Source organism: Astatotilapia calliptera, chromosome 10 (assembly GCF_900246225.1).
Source record: "Astatotilapia calliptera chromosome 10, fAstCal1.2, whole genome shotgun sequence".
Taxonomy (NCBI): domain Eukaryota; kingdom Metazoa; phylum Chordata; class Actinopteri; order Cichliformes; family Cichlidae; genus Astatotilapia; species Astatotilapia calliptera.
The window spans coordinates 13063117-13076571 of NC_039311.1; the positions used below are offsets into that span (position 1 = coordinate 13063117).

The 13455-nt window shown below is 38.3% G+C and overlaps 1 protein-coding gene across 3 annotated transcripts in view; it reads right to left on the reverse strand.

The window, feature by feature from the left end:
• Nucleotides 1-11166, reverse strand: part of sptbn2 (spectrin, beta, non-erythrocytic 2) — a 50905-nt gene extending 39739 nt beyond the window's left edge. For 2 of the 3 annotated variants that reach the window (XM_026181034.1, XM_026181033.1), the window contains exon 1: nucleotides 10653-11166. The gene's annotated coding sequence lies outside the window, so the exon portion shown is untranslated. The remainder of the gene's footprint in view (nucleotides 1-10652) is intronic. The other variant, XM_026181036.1, reaches the window with a different exon arrangement.
• Nucleotides 11167-13455: the final 2289 nt, after the last annotated feature.

Consider the following 13455-nt stretch of genomic DNA (forward strand, 5'->3'; position numbering starts at 1 on the left):
ATTATGCCAGCCTGAGTGATGTGCAGCCACCTCCCCCAGTCCAGACAGAAACAAAATCAGATAAAGAAATTAACCCATAAAAATGCAACTTTGTAAAAATGCCATGCAGGAGCCTTCAACCTGATTTTTTTCCCCTAAAAAAGCCTATTTTCCAAACCTTCAGACATAAGATTTAAGCCCCAAAGCTACTTAAAAATAAATAAATAAAAACACAGCCTGGCAGACAGATGTGGCACAAAAAGGTCACATAAAAGAGTTTCTATGAAAGAAAATCCCCCCAAGGTCTAATCCACAAATACAAAACAAAGACAAACATTTGTGTATGAAATATTTAGAACCTGTCACAGCCTTTATATCTTAACATGCTTTTGAAAAATTATTACTGTAATTAAATCAAAACAATATACAAATGAAAGGCACATGACACAGATACATAGTGCTTCTGTACAATGGGAAAAAGATTAAAGTAGGGCACAAAGAAATGCCTCGTGGCTAAATCGAGCTCTATACTGGGCAGACACACATCAGGCTATTACTCACAACAGAACGACACTGGTTAAGAAAGGAAGGCAGAGCTAGCAGTATGATAGGCAGCGCCACCACCTCTGCCTATTTTTTCTTCTGTGTCACCCCACCTCCCCTCCCAGAGCTGCCTCCCTTTGCCCAGCTGGGCTGTTTGTCACTGCACCCGTTAATCAGGGAGAGAGGAAAGAGAAATAGAGCCTGCAATCAGTCACCCTCAGGGAATTAGGCTTGTGCACATTAACCAGCCAAACTGCTACCTTGCACCAGGGGAATAGGGTAGACGGTCTCACACACACACACTCCTTATAATGGCAGACAAAGGGGCGATACAACTCATAACAAAACCATGTTAAAACACAGTCATTCAAAACACACAAACATAAGATTTTTAACATTTTACCAATTTCATTGTAAAAATCTTTAAGTGAAGGAAAAAAAACTAAAATTTAAGAAAATGTTTTTCTGGCATTCTTTATGAGTATACCGAAGCCATGAGCTTTGCATTAATGAATATTAATATATTCAAGTGAATGTGGCACCTCTGCTTTGCCCCAAATCAAGCTGCCTGTGATACTTAGTTGAGCCTGCAGGGTGTGGAGGCAGATCCCAAAAAGCAGAGGACAAAGCGTGCCCTGCCAAAGTGGCCCCACACAATGGAGAGTCAGCAGAGGGATGAGGCCAGCCGTTCAAGCCTTTCCTGTTTGCAGAGATGAGGCAGCCAGAGGCACATATGCATCAGAGGCCCTTCCACGGCCTGCTGATCCTGGCCTGAATGCCCTGCTGAATAGGACAGCAGAGATCCTTTGTTGACCTGTAGCATCACATTTATCAAACACTCACGCAGCCAGCATGCCCTTCACATATCGACATAGATATCAGCCTAACTCCAGATAATATTTTGTTTTGATGTCATTTTATTCTACATCCGTATTATCTTTTCATTTTCACAAATGACACACTAAATTAATTTTAACAAGTAATCATATTAACAGTCAAACTAATTTATTAATCAATGCAACATGGCAAATACAGAAATTGTTTTCCAGAGCTGAATTACTATTCACTGCAAGAAGTCACATTTCCCTGTAGTCTTGGAAAATGTCATCAAACTCAGTGACGGTTTACAACTTTCTTATTAGTCTGAAAACACAGAAGCGCTACTATATACTTTAGGTACTTAATGGACAAAAACATAACGATCTAGTTTATAAACAATGTCAATCCTCCACATGACCTCTATATTATTGAAATCTGTATTATCTGACAGAAAACATGGATGCCTATGACCTACATCTTCTTCAGTGATTTGTCACATTTACAACAAAAAAAAGAATAATTAATAGTCCCATTGGTATCATTAATGTTCAGTACAGAGAGATGCTGCTATACAGGCAAGTTAAGGCCCAGTGAGAATACTGGCCCATCCACAATATGGCTTATTAAGACTAATACTAAAAACAGGCAAATGCTATAGTGTTTGTGCTCCCCTCTTGCTGCTGCAGCTGAATGAGTCCTGGGCTTAGCCTTCATTTCTAAATGCATTTGGCTGGGAGTTACAATAGCATCAATCTCCCAAGCTGCCAGAAATCCAAATTAAAAACATCAGTGAATTAATTATTCATGCCATTTTAAAACACACAAGAACAAATGCAGGCACGAGCTCGGGCATCACGCCTGCATGTGCTAATACACAGTGCTTCGGATTCATACAAGATCATTCATATCAGTGAAAATAGCTTCATCCAATCAGAAAGCTTTACTACTTGATGGACAACTGGCCAATACAAAAATACCTGGAACCAACAACACTACCCAATATATGAATAATGTGGCTGAATGTGAGCTATAATGAGAAAATAAAAAACAAAGCCTTGCTTTCAAACATTTCAGTTACCATTAAAAATCCTAATGCGCCAATATAAAAACACACCAGGATTTTCTTTTAAGATTTCTACCAGTGGTGTGTAATATTTTTGTACCACTTTACTTTTTAGTTTCTAAACCATCTGAAATGTAAAGTTTTATTTAGCAACATCCTCTCTCTGTAGGAGTTTGATAATTGTTACCCCGTGATTAACAACAACCTCATGAAATATGTTCATCTGGGTGACAGAAAATAACACATATTTAAGGTCTGCGGCAGATTTAAATCACCACGTTGGTGTTACTTATAATGGTGGTGTCACACAGCTGTTCTTTGAAGTGTTTTGAAAAGGACTAGCAAGCATTCATTTAGCAAATTGCAACCTTTGGCAAAAACGTGATCACTTTAGTCAAAAAGCAGTCTTGCTGCACTAAGATGCTGTAGTTCCTAAATGTAATTTCAGAGTACCCAGAGAAAAGCAAGAACTGATAAGCTGAACGCATACACTGAAAGGTATTCATTTAATTTTAAGATAAGTGATTATCAGCAAATGCTCCTATCCAAGTACTTAACCACTGTCCATATCAGTATTGCTTGCTAGCTCTATGATTTGAAGTGGCAGTGAGACTTTGCGCGTTCAGATTTCTGTGGGGGTGTGTAACACTTTGTGACCTTGTGAAGCACTGGCGAAACAACTGTTCTCCATCTAAAAATCAGCCCCCATAAGTGGTGCTGACAAAAGCCTTTCAGACCTCACCTTTAAGAGAGATATTTATTCATTAAAAGACTCTAGATGCAGGTTTAATAGAGTACAAGCTGTCATAATAAAAACAGCTGGAAAATGTCATGTTAAGAGTTGTGTTTTCCCTGTTTTCTACTGCATCTACTACAACATCAATGCTTCTGGCAATATTATAAATAATATAAAGAGAGTGCTGGTACTCGTTCAGTTTACATAGTTGGTTTTCATAGAATCTGAGATACTGTGTAAAATTTAACTGAAAACTGTGCAAGCAACACATAAGGAACGCAGGTTACTAGCATTCCTGATGCTCCTAATAACCTGGCGCATCAGGTTAAAGAACATCTGTATCACTGTGGTGCATCTTAAAAACAATCTATAAGCATTAAGTTCAGTCAAGTTCTTGACTACAGTCTGGTCGCCACATTGTACCAACCACACCCAAAAGCAAGCAAGCACACAACTAAATAGCTATGCAAATGTGAATTTAATATTTCTTAATGAATCAAAATAGCAAAACCAGCAGATCATCACAGTCAACACCTATAGTACACCCATGTGATGCTGCCTTGTTTCTTAGCGCAGGGAGCTAATTTTTATTAAGAAAACCACTGGGTATACATGACATCATAAAATGTTTCAGTGTGAATCCTCAGTGAAAGAATGGAGTACCAATGTTAGGCAAGACCAATGTTAAATGCTTTGGCACCATAAAGACAGCATAAATTTATATTACCCTCTTATTAACTGATAGTTGCTGATTTACTATAATATAGTGCTTGATACAATAAAACAATGGTCATGATCTGGTCATAGAGATATTTATAAATCTGGTTTTTATAAGAGCAAAGTGCAGAGCTGCTATTGTACTGAGTCCGTGTATAACTTCAAGAGCAGAAAATGGCTGTAGCCACTTGAAAAGTGATAGAACTGGAGAATCTTTAAGTGCTACTTCATACTGGCTGCAAAAGTAAGTCAATTCCCAAAGAGCCCTAAGTTAAAACTATACAGCGTTAAAAAGAATGTTTAGATCCTGGTACAAAAAGTATTTTGTTCTCTATGGATGGCTTCATATATCTAGGCAAGGTGAATTTTATTAATCCATCTGGACCCTGGAATTTAGGTTTTCATTAACAGATATTCCAGCACAAAAAACACTGGGAACTAATCAGCCTTTTCTAGGCTTCATGTTCACTAACTAAAATCACTGAACAGGACCTTTGTAACTCGTTTGTGCTACTGATACATTTTTATGGCTTGCAGTGTGGCACAGACTGTCCAAGAGGTGTTTCCCTCAGTTTGGTGAGTGAAATGTTAGTGTTGTGAGTCAAAGCAATGTTGTCCATTTCCAAACCTGTTAATCCACATTTAAAACTGAATTAATGCTGGAAGTCCACTGTAGAAGCACTTCAGAAGGTTCAGTATTAATGGTGCCCTCACAGATGTGCACATTACTTTTCTACATGAATACACTTCCATTACATCACCCTTGCTTCTGAACCCGCCAAAAGCACATGAGGCCTAAGCTGACACTACACATTGGCATAAACTTAACCATATGTGAAGATCTGTGAATAGTTCTCCAGCTGTTATGTATCTGTGCAAACTCCTGTTGGAAGTGGGGATAAAACTCCCCGGTGTCCATTTCTCCCTCCTCTTGTGTGCAGAGTAGCCACAGCTAAATTAGCAATTAGCATCCACACAGCAAAAAGATGGACAGCAGTATTAATTTGTATAATTTCACTCGATATAATAAAAAAATTTTGGAAAAGGGGTTGGGAGATAACACTAAACTTTATGTAAAACAAAAAAGTTACAGCTTGCGAGATGCTTTTAATGATTATAAAGTCCACCCAGAAGCACTTGACAGTTATTTTGAGTATTAAGTAAATTAACTTTAGTTTTAATGGTCACAGGGACGTTAAAACTGCATGCATAGAATCACCAGCCCGATCTGATTAAAACAAATAAGTTAGGCAATTCTAGTTTACAATAATGTTTTAACAACTTTTTCCCTTAGAAGTTAAAACTGTCATTATCTTGGTTCTTAGATAATTCTCTCATAGATTTAAATTTAGAACCATTTCAGTGCTACATCTTCAGCTGATAATGTCTCTGGCTCTACACACCACATTTCTTTGTTTTAAAATACTTTAAGTTGATAATCACACAGTTGTTTAGAGAAGCAGCTATATTCTAATGAACGGAAACCTCAATTTAACCTTAAAAATTTTAACTGCTTAGGTGGTTTGCATATGACCCAGAATTTTTGCCTAGTAAGACCGACTCGACATTTAAAACATGGGCTAATAAAGTTGAAAGACGGAAAAATGATGAGTTTCCAGGACCTTAAGAATAAGTATGGGTTGCAAAATCAAGACTTTTTTTAGATATTTGCAACTGAGGGACTTCTTGAATAAAAAGCTAAAACATCCCCAGTTACTGACTGGGAATGAAGAAATTCTTTACATATTTGAGAATGCATATAGAGATGCACCCTATCAAAAAATTATTTCCAAATTATATCGTCCACTGACCAACCCAAGGGGTCATGATACAAGATATGTTAAAGCAAGATGGGAAACAGATGGTAATCTATCCCTAACAGAAGAGGATTGGGATGGGATCTGTATGCAGCAGTGGTCGGTAACAAGCTCCCCCTCGTGGAGGGAATTCAGTTGGAAGAATATAATTTGTTATTTTAATACCCCGGCTCGAAAATCCAATTATTCCCATAAGACAACATGCTGGAGGCAGTGTGGACATGCAGCAGCAAATCGGTTCCACATCTTTTGGGAATGTCCTCTTGTGGCTCCATTTTTGAAGGAAATACATAAGGTCCTGGAAACAATCTTCCAAAAGAAAATACAATTTCATTTTGCAGTATTGTACCCAGAGATGGGCAGTAACGCGTTACTTGTAACGTGTTACTGTAATCTGATTACTTTTTCGAGTAACGAGTAAAGTAAGGGATTACTATTGCAAAAACGGTAATTAGATTACCGTTACTTTCCCGTAGGAACACTGCGTTACTGCGTTACTAAAACCGTGATTTTTTGCGAGAATGTCTCACGACAGTGACGTAAGCGAGTGCGCCGTTAGTGACAACAGCTGTGTGCAGATCAACAATGGATCACATATCGATTGTGGGAGAGAGTATGAGCGTGCAGCGTTTAAAGCGTGGAAGTACTGACCTTACTTTGAGTTTGATTCCATAAAAAGTGACAAAAACATTAGCGTCCGTTGTGCGTGGGAAGAAAACTTCTTTTTACAGCGAAAAAAACCCCCTAAACTTCCAAGCAAGTACCGAGTGCGCAACGACGTAATGGGAAACTCGCAGAGAAAGTCGCGGATTCTTCAACTGACCGCGGCACACCTGCACCAGGGTAAACCTCCGCCTACCGCAGTGCTGCTTAATAGGTGAAAATAGAGCAACAGGACCGCTGAGTCTTTGACCTTATTTATGTTCTGCTGTGTTTTACTTGCATCTATTTGAAAGAGTGAGTGTAAACACAAAAAATATTTTATTTTATGTGCTGGAATGTGTAGAAAATAGGTTTAAATGTTAAACTAATTTATTCAACTCAGAGAATGTTGCATATAATTAAATTTTTGCTTGATGCATAAAGTTAAAAGATTAAAACTGATAAAACAAGTTTAAAAAAAGAGATTTTTCCATTTGATTACATTTTGTATGATGGATTATGCAGAAAAAGTAGAATTGGGCTTAAAGATCTATCGCTTTATCACCTCTTCAGGTTGTAAATCGTGTTTTTAAAAAGTAACTAAGTAATTAATTACTTTTGAAAATAAGTAATCAGTAAAGTAACGGGATTACTTTTTTGGGGAAGTAATCAGTAATTAGTTACTGATTACTTTTTTCAAGTAACTTGACCAACACTGATTGTACCTAGGGAACTTAGAGAGTCTTAATCTATGTAAACTGGATAAATATTTGTTCAGTGTGCTGAAATGTGCTCATTAAGCCAACCCATTGTTGGCTTAATGAGGATACTCCTACTATAAATGAGTGGATTGACGTGATATATACTATTTTTGTTATGGAAAGAAAAACTTTTAGGCTAAAGTTGCAGGCGGACTCATTTGACGAATACTGGTCAAAATGGTTGAACTATGTACAAAATGGGAGGCCTGATTTTGTATAATCTCGTTGTATTTTCTGGTTTGTTTGTTTGTTTTTTTTGGGGTTTTTTCCTTTTCTTCTGTATCAAACGTAGAAAGACTGGATAAATGAACCACAATAGATAAATAGATTATATATTAGTACACTATATCATGAGATGCTCCTGTAGTTAGACCTATAAATATGAATTGTTAAGAGATACACATTAGAAAGCAGCCATAAAAGGCTTAAATTTGGTTAGTAATATGGTTCACTGCCGCAAGATAAAAGCGTGAATAGCATGAATTGAAAAAGGCTTGTCCAAGAGGGATTTTGAGAATCAGCACTACAGGGGGCCCATATTCAAAGTCCCATTCTATTGTTGAATGCTGTTCATCAAGGCAACCAGCCAGCCAGCTAATAGCAATTTCTTATCCATCTATATCATCCTGTCTGTGTCTCCATCAAAAAAAGCTCCACATTTTTTGGGTGTTTTTCGTATGATCTGGATTCCACGAGGTTTAATTGGTCAACAAGCACATTTTACTCCAATGAAAGGATTTTAGTGCATTAATCTATTTTGTTTTGTTATTTCTTCTTCCAGGAAACAGGATATAGCACTAAGTGAAACACTAAGCACAATGTCTAATTACACAATAATTGAGAATACTTTGACCACAACAACACACACCTCTTTCCTGAACATAAATGCTTATTCAGCTGCCAGGAACATGGCACTTTAAAAAATATTTTTAAGCTCACACATTAAATGATATATATATATAGAATTACTGGTTAGTTATATCAGTTGAACTGAATCTATAACAATATGCTAATATAGTTTACATATATATGTATGCTGATATTTTCTTCAAGTCTAGTCAATGCAGTGATTACAATGTGTATTAGCAGTCCAGAAAGAGTCTATTTATGTTGATACATCTGAAGAAAAGCCACTAACAAAGACAAGAAGACTGACCTATTCTTCATATTCATCATGTGAAAAGCAAAATCTATTTGTAGCAAGAACTGAGATCAACTCCACAAAGAAAGAGAGAAGCACAATAACTGGCTAATACTGAATAATTCAATTAGTGGCTCCATATTTGTCTTTTGTTTTTTTACAATATAATGGCAGGTATGATCCAATTCTGAAACGTTAGGTCAATGCATGTGTTTACCTTTACAGCTTTCAATGGGTGACAGCAATATCTTTGCTTGTTTTGTTATTGTTGTCATTCATCTCTGTTACATACCACGAAAAAGTGACGAAAAGAATTTTTTTAGTCTTATTGTGATTGTGATGTGACAAAATTGTCAGCCACTGCCATCTGTAAATGTGTTTCATTTTTTTATAAGTGGCTAGTATTGACTGACAACAGCATAAAGCCAATATATCAGTACTTCCCTATTATTTAAGTATGCAGGATTGGTCCTGTTTAGTTTTCAAGCAACAACAACATTTGTGTTCATCAATAGCCATAAATAACAGAAAGTGCAGAGATGTATGTTAAGTAAAGTAGCACAGACTCATTGCCTCAGCTACATACAGGCCAGTCATGTTTATGTGCCTAGTGTCACCCTTATGGCTTATTTCAAGCCATAAAAAAACCTTAGTATGGCTATATAGAGACAATAGTTGTACAAGCCTTAATACCAGGGATAGAAAATATATGAAGTAGAACAGTAGAAATGGTAGAACGGCACAAAATCCGGCACTGTTTCATAACACACTGCTGAATGTGAAACATACACTCACTACCAAATCATCTCTGCCATAAATGTGCCTTTTACAAAGCTTTAACATATTCGGAGTTGTCACAGTAAAAATCATGATTACGTTTATTATTGAGGTCATAGTGGGTTTTAATGATGTACTGGACTACCCGGCACTGGAAACTGTCCCTAAATTTTTTGTGATGAATATGAACTGAGGACATGCAGAATGATTTCAGGCCTAGCTGACAGGAAGGGTCTTTACCAATTAAAACAACTCAAATCCTACATGAAATTAAAATTACATTTTAGAATACATTTTACTTATTTTGTGTTGACTTTATAGACATGAATTCAAAAACAACAACAACAAAAAATCATACAATTATATCAAACATTAACATCCGAACCAGTTTTCAGGCCTATGATACAGGAAAGGGGAGGAAAGGCAATGGAAATATCACAGAATTAATCTGCTTTCTAACCTACTCTGTAAAGCTAGAGATTCAGTCACTGAATATAAACTGAGCCACAAACCAGAGCTGTACTGTGCTGAGAACAACTGGATGACTGTCTTCTAATGAAGAGATCCTCACTTTGGTTTCAAACCATTTCCTTGCAGACTCTTGTAGCCCTAACAGCAGTTAAGTGACATCAACAAACTCCTTAGCTACTGTGTGGTTTACAACACCTAAACGTTTTAGCCCTGCATGACTAATTTGTGCTTTAAGGTTTAAAAAAAGAAAGAAATACATACATAAAATCAACAAAAACACCCCATCATGGGTGTTACCCAGTACCAACATTAGACAAAAACATCAAATTGCAAATTCCTCATCAAGAATACTGATTACAATAAACCATAAACCAATCAACCAACCATGTGAGGTTTTTTGTTTTCCAACCATTTTCAGTGCAGACGTTTCTGGGCCAGTGAAACATGGATCTACACGTGGTGGCCAGTAAATGCCAGCTCCGTGCTATCTGCTAGTTAAAAAGTGAGGCGCTTGATGTCCATATAGCAAACTTGCACATTTCAAAACAACGTGTTAACTGGCTTTTGATTGCAATCATCTCTTCCCTAGTGAGCCCTCATTTTTACTTTTACCTGATGCATCCCAAGCTATGATTCACAGCCTAGGCCAGGCACGCAGAATAAATCTCAAATGTCATATGATAACATAACATAACCACGAAGCCCACAGCTTTACAAGATGCCAGCACTGTAGCATATCATGGTATGGTACGTAAAAAACATAGCCAGCGGCAAGGCTTGGTTGGTGTAGAAGCAGATGCTGAATCAAAGATCCACAGGCAGGCTGGCTGACTGGCTGTGCACAACACGCAGATAAAATGTGGCTGCATTTGACATCGATTCAAACAAAGGCAAGAAGAGGCAGACGTACACAGAGATGTTCCCAACGACTAACACAACGCGCTGCAGTTGGACACTTCCCAACCAGGCAGCTAACATAACAAAAATGTATGCAGGCTTATCTCCAGTCACAGAAATGTAAAACAGAAAACGTTGTCTTTTGGCATGAAAAGCTAATAGCAGTGGCAAGCTAACAGCAAGTCACCTGAATATCAGACTCCCCCCTCATTAGCTTTGTTACGGGTTGCTAGCCTGCTGGTGGCGGAAAATAAAGAGACAAAAAAAACCCAACAACACACACACTTACCCCTTATTTTCTCTTCTGTTTAAGAGGCCCTCGATGTTTTGTTTTTTGTCCTATCGCGTCGCTATATGCGAAATTTAACCAAACATGTGAAAAATCTTCCTTTGCTCTCGGACGCGTCCGGCTACGCTAAATTAGAATATTAACGGTTTAACAAAAATCCCAGGTGACACTGGTAACGTCTTCCCTTTAAATCCGCATCCTCGAAAAACCTCTTTCCCTCCGCGCTGCTAGCGGTGCAGCGCGTTACGAAACCAAGCCAGGCTCTCTCTTTATTTAGCTTTCACACAGCAAAACGGTCTGCTGGGGGGGGAAAACATATACAGGCTGAGAGGACCCCGTTTTGAGGCAGGTATGAGACGGATATCCGCAGCAGCTTCTTCTCTCCCCCCCCCCGGCAGCCGAGCATCCGAAGGACCGTCCGTACCTCACTGACTCCAGCTCCCTGTGCTAACGTTCAACAGGGAGAAGAAAGAAAGAAAAAGTAGATGTGGTGGTGGTAGCTAGGGATGTGCGTGGGAGGGGGTTAGGTGGCGGGTGAGTGGGAGGGTGTGTAGGTTGGGTTCTGACCCTTCACAGTCGCGCAGTATTCTCACAGTATCAGTATTCTCAACAATAGCAGGAAGATAATGCTCTGTCCTTGTGTCTGGTGCTGTCCCTGGTGCTAAAACTGAAAGCTTTCACTTTCATATACCGGTACCGTGGTTTTAATTAGACTCTGTCTATCTACAGTGCTGTGCAAGTGTCAAACCAGCCCCCCATTTCTTTATATTATGCTTGTAAAATTGTAAATTGGAGCATTTCATTGAAACGTGCAATGGTTTTAATTCTTCAACAGCGTTTTTTAGGCTTCTTTGACTTCCCAGTGCTCTTCTTTGGATGCTGGCTGCTTTTTGTTGGTCACTCTGTCACGATGATCCCACACTGCTTTGGTATTGAGATCTGGGGAGGCCAATCCATGACTTATAGTGAGCCATGAAGTTTCTATGTAGGTTAGGTATGCTTTTTTGAAGGGGGGGGGGGGGGGGTAGTTTATCTTTATTAACCCCAAGTTGCTCTCTGATGGGAGTGAATGTTAGATGTTAATGTTAGGAAGCACATAAGCATAGAAAGGGGCTTAAATGGATGGGTGAATGACGCTAGTTGTATAAAATTCATACTTTATACAACTTTATACAACATACTTCTCATTATGATCCTTATATAGAACTTTTCTAAGAACTTTTTTATAAAAAAAAAAACAGTTCATTAACCATTTACTGTGCTGGCAGTGTGTCTGAGGTGTCATTGTCATGCTGAAATATCCCAGTCAAATGTTCTCCAATTGACCTGACACTATTTGCTTTATCAGTTCTGACCGGATCCCCACCACGAGCTGAAATGCAGTCCCAAACATAACAGAGCCTCCACTGTGCTTTATGGCTTTATGGCTGTAGATACTCACTGTTGTACCTCTCTCCTGGTCTTCTCCATGCATACCAATAGCGGTTTGAAGTAAAAATGTCAAATTTCATCACTCATTCATCACTCCACAAGACCAGCTGTCACTGATTTTCAGTCCAGCTCTTGTGAAATTTGACACACATCAGCATTTTCTCTGTTTCTCTTCCTTAAGAATGGCCTTTTGACAGCCACCCTTCCTCTGAGACTGTTTCTGATGAGGTTTTGGTGATCAATAAATGGATCAATTGAAGGGCCAGATGCATCACTCGGGTCCTACGTTGGATCTTTGCTGGATATTTTCCTGTTTCTTAAGGACATGACTTTCAAATGCTGTTTATCTGCTGTAGATAGTTTCTTAGGCCTGCTCTGTGTCAAAGCCAGAGCATACGAACTGAACAGGCAACCAACTTTGACAAGAGGGCATCTGGTTCAAGTCACTTTGCTATTCCATTAAAAAAGTCAGTCCTCTGTGATTACTAAATCTATACACTGTGTCAGTCTACACAATAAATTTAAGAATAAACGAGCCACTTTAAACTACAATCACAAACTGGTATGCATAATAACAACCATAGACTCATAGAAACAGGAATCCACAGTTATAAAAGTGTAAAAAATATCTGTCTTAGATTGCAGAAGCAAATTAGGAGACACGTTTTCTCTAGGAGCAGAAGTGGATCAATAAATCACTCATGCACAGACACTAGGACAGCTGACTGAGAGCACAGACTATCTTCAGCGCATTTCCATTTGTTTTAGCAATTTTCAAGGGAGTTACTTGTTTTAAAACTAGCTGCGTAAGCTGATGAAGGCCCCTTTTTTAGTTTCAAAGACACATGAGGGGTACTTCCCAAGGTTTAACCTGCACAGGTCCATCCGCACAGTGTCCTTCATTCTGGTTAACATGATTGATGCAGAAGCACTAAACTACCAGTAACTGGATAAATGAATTGATTTCTCACTGCAATAATTTATCAGCACTGTGAGTGTTTAATTTTTTATAACCATTCTGTAGGAATTAATGTAACTTATAGTTGAAGTATGTTAATAGAATTCAGCTGAGGGAGCACTGTGACCTTTATGGATGGACCTCCATCCAGTGTTTGTCCATAATGCCAAGTACATATCCTTAAACCAAAGCAAGTAATATTTTTTCCTATTAAATTCAAGACAAGAAAGTTGTTTCTACTGTTGTACAGCTGATGCCTCCAAAACTGGGAAACTCATACAACAATAGAGGGGATGTAGCTACACTGTATTTTTTGAGTGAAGTGCCCTTTTAAGGTGGGCTTAAATTCCTTTTATAGCTCTGACAATTCTCCAGTCATTAAGCAAATCATTTCATGACAAAGGGTAAGCATAT